Genomic DNA, 4,332 nt, shown 5'->3' on the forward strand with positions numbered 1-4,332 from the left:
CTATGTGATCGAGGAGTTTAAGTTCCTCAATCTTTGTTGTATAATTAGGGTATGCATATTCATTTCATCGTACAAAAAAAAATTTTTTATATATATGCTGTAATTTGTTTTTGTTTTGAGATAGGGTCTCACTCCGTTGCCCAGGCTAGATTGTGGTGGCGTGATCATGGCTTATTGCAGCCTCAACCTTCAGGACTGAAGCAATCTTCACACCTCAGCCTTCTGAGTAGCTGGGACTAACAGGCATGCACCACCATGCTTTGCTATTTTTTTTTATTTTTATTTTTATTTCTTTTGAGATAGAGTCTTGCTCTGTCACCCCTGAGCTGGAGCGCAGTGGCGCTACCTCATAGCTAGGCTCACTGAACCTCCGCCTCCCAAGTGCAAGCGATTCTCCCACCTTAGCCTCATAAGTAGCTGGGATTACAGGCGCCCGCCACCACGCACAACTAATTTTTGTATTTTTAGTAGAGACAGGGTTTCGCCATGTTGGCCAGGCTGGTCTTAAACTCATGACCTCAGGTGATCCATCCACCTCGGCCTCCCAAAGTGCTGGGATTACAGGCATGAGCCATCATGCCCGAGCCATAACTCATTTTTTTAATATACTTTAAGTTCTGGGGTACATGTGAAGAACATGCAGTTTTGTTACATAGGTATACATGTGCCATGGTGGTTTGCTGCACCCATCAAGCCGTCACTACATTAGGTATTTCTCCTAATGCTATCCCTCCCCTAGCCCCCAACCCCCTGACAGGCCCCAGTGTGTGGTGTTCCCCTCCCTGTGTCCATGTGCCATAACTAAATTTTTTAACTGAGTTTAAAAAAAATCCTTTCTACTTAAAAAAAAAAGCACCATAAAACAGTTAAGGAACTGTATACAGAAGTATGTCCAAATAACCTGAAATTCTTGAATTTAATATTTGAATCCAAATCCAGCACATATTTAACAACTAATTTGCTTTCCAACAAAGTAAAATTTAAAGGAAAAAAGTACATATTTTATCTTCCCAAATATAAGTGATATGCAGTTATTACTGAATCATCTTGAATTTCTAGTACTTAACAAGGTATATATTTAATAACTGTGAAAGTTAGGCATCTCTTTCTACAATAAATGAGTTTTGGGGACTGCTTTCGAAGCAATTCCATTACATATTTCTTAGATTAATGTTTAATACCAATACTTCTTCTTCCAACAGATAGAGTGAGGAGGCTTAATTTACTAAGGAAGCCACTAGAAAACAGACTAAGAATCAAACTTTTAGATGAAGTCCAATGAAAACTCCTCATTTTTAGCCCCCTAATTAGTCACTGGCAACTAAAGTTAACATTTTCCTTTTAATTCTTGAAATTTCACTTTCTTCCCCTAAAATGCCACTGGAAAAAAAAAATAATAAGCTAAGATAGTTGGGAAGTGTTTGCTCAAGGAACCTAAACCAACAGACATTGACAAAGGAATATAGAAAACCTATGAACTGAAAAGTGGAAAAGGCAGAAAGTAAAAGCTGACCTCTACATGGGCCACACACTGCCCCATCTGTGTTGTCACATTTGGCCAACACGTTCTGCGTACGTGTTATGCGGCATCCAGATTTTCAGAAAAAGCCAGAGACTTGCGTACTTCAAGAGACATAAAAATATATTTCCAGTTAGTCCTTTTCATTATAAAAATGTTAGCTGAAAAAGGAAGTTTCCATAACTAAATTTTTGTTGTTGTTTGAGACAGAAACTCACTCTGTCGCCCAGGCTGGAGTGCAATGGCATGATCTCGGCTCACTGTAACCTCTGTTAATTCCTATGGAATTAATAAATGAAAATATATCTTGCCCCTGTGTATAATTTGATCTTGCAGGCCAACTTCAATCATATTCCAGAAGAAATAGACTTTTAAAAGATATTACAATTTCTTAAATGTGTATTTGTAAAGTGAGGATTACTCAGCTGAAAAGTTCTAATTTTGAGAACCACCTATTTTTGAAAACCAGGAATGTAGCAATTAGGGTTATAGTAGAAACTTTAATATGCAAAACTTCCCTTAGGAACCCTGGGGCATAAGAGTCCCTGCAAGAAATAATGATGGAAACTTGAGGGCTGATAGTCCAGCAAAAGAGACTGTAGATCTGTCTTAGGAAGAAAAAGAATAAGGCTAGAGAAAGCAGGAAGGTGAATTTGTTTGTGATTTTGGTTTAGGGTCAGAGGAACAGCTGTGGGAAGCTGAGAGATGATCTGAATGAATATTCATTCCCTACTTACAAAAGTAGATGACTCACGTAGTCCTCATGAAGGCGGTCAGATTGCTCAGTGGGGCAACTAATTATAAAAACTCCTAGACCATTTAAGGTTGGCTCCCAGAGCTATAAGCATTAGGAAAGCAAAACTTGCAGCACTTGGAAGTAGTAATAAATGATGGTAGGAAGAGTCATAAGAGAGAAGTCAAGTGGTGTAGCTTTTTTGAAAACATCCATAAGGAACCATAGGAGCCAGCACCCAGCACACACACAAAACACCTGTAGAACCTAGAGGAGCCTTCTGGCAAGATTCCAGAAACTAGCAACAGTAATGAATAAAATCAATAAAACATCAGGTACCTATTCTACATATTTCCTCAGCAAAACATGACAACAAAAATCTTTTACATCTTTCAGGAGGCACTAGAATTGTCAGCATCGATTCCTCAAATTATGCCTGAGTGTTCTCAAATGAAAATGTCAATGTTACTACAACTGTAAGCTTAGAAAACTTCCTATTTTTGATGATAATGTCAGGATTTAGAAGTCAGGAGTATCCTTTACATAGGAGCATCATTTACACAATCTCTATGTAAACAAATCTTCCTCAAATCATCTATTTTGAGCATGCCATCTCTTTCCTGTTGAAAACCTCACAGATACACTGACCCCATGCCCCAACCTCTTCTTCAGTGGTTTCTCATTGCTCCTAAGATACAAGGCCTAAATCCTTTAACGTGGCTACCAAGTGCCTTCATGGTGTAGCCCTACCTACTTCTCAAGACTGCTTTTTGACAAGCTTGCTGTATTTGAATGACAGAACAGTTCATTACAAGTCTTTTGCATTATTTTATTTTATTTTTTGAGATTCATTCTCACTCTATCGTCTAGGCTGGAGATCAGTGGCGTGATCTTGCTAACAGCAACCTCTGCCTCTCGGGTTCATGCAATTCTCCTGCCTCAGCCTCCTGAGTAGCTGGGACTATAGCTGGGACTACAGGCTAAATGCCCAGCTAATTTTTTTGTATTTTTAGTAGAGATGGGGTTTCACCATGTTGGCCAGGCTGGTCTCAAACTCCTGACCTCAAGAGATCCACTTGTCTTGGCCTCCCAAAGTGCTGGGGTTACAGTCATGAGCCACCACACCCGGCCTTTGCATTATTTTAAACTTTACATTTTAAAATAATTTAAAAATAATTTCAGACTTAGAATAAAAGATAACAAAAGAAATACAAAGAGTTCCAATATATCCTTTACTCAGCTTCTCCAAATGTTAACTATTTTAACCACATTATAATTATAAAAACCAGGAAATTAAATTTGATACAATACTGTTATCTAATCTGAAAACCTTATTTATATTGTATTAATTGTGCCACTAGTTGGGTTCTTTTTTTTCCTTTTGAAACAAGATCCCACATTGCATTAATTTGTCATGTCTTCTTAGTTTCCTTTAATTTGGGATGGTTCCTCCATCCTTCTTTAACATTCATGACTTTGACACTTGAAGAGCACTGGAGAGTTATTTAGAATGTACCTTAACTTGAACTTTTCTGAATTTTCTTTGTGACTAAATTCTGATAATGCGTTTTTGGAAAGAATACCACAGACATGATAAGGCACTCTTCTCCACCTCAATGCATCCTATCAGGAGACACATAATGTCAATTTGTCTTGTTACTTGTGATGTTAACTTTCATCACTTGACTAAGGTCGTGTCTACCAGGTTCCTTCACGGTAAAGTTAGTATTTTTCCCTTTGAAAAACAGAATATTGGCCGGGCGCGGTGGCTCAAGCCTGTAATCCCAGCACTTTGGGAGGCCGAGACGGGCGGATCACGAGGTCAGGAGATCGAGACCATCCTGGCTAACACGGTGAAACCCCATCTCTACCAAAAATACAAAAACTAGCCGGGCGAGGTGGCGGGCGCCTGTAGTCCCAGCTACTCGGGAGGCTGAGGCAGGAGAATGGCGTAAACCCGGGAGGCGGAGCTTGTAGTGAGCTGAGATCTGGCCACTGCACTCCAGTCCGGGCGACAGAGCGAGACTCCGCCTCAAAAAAAAAAAGAAAAAAGAAAAAAAAAGAAAAACAGAATATTTTG

This window comes from Rhinopithecus roxellana, chromosome 4, assembly GCF_007565055.1.
Source record: "Rhinopithecus roxellana isolate Shanxi Qingling chromosome 4, ASM756505v1, whole genome shotgun sequence".
NCBI lineage: Eukaryota > Metazoa > Chordata > Mammalia > Primates > Cercopithecidae > Rhinopithecus > Rhinopithecus roxellana.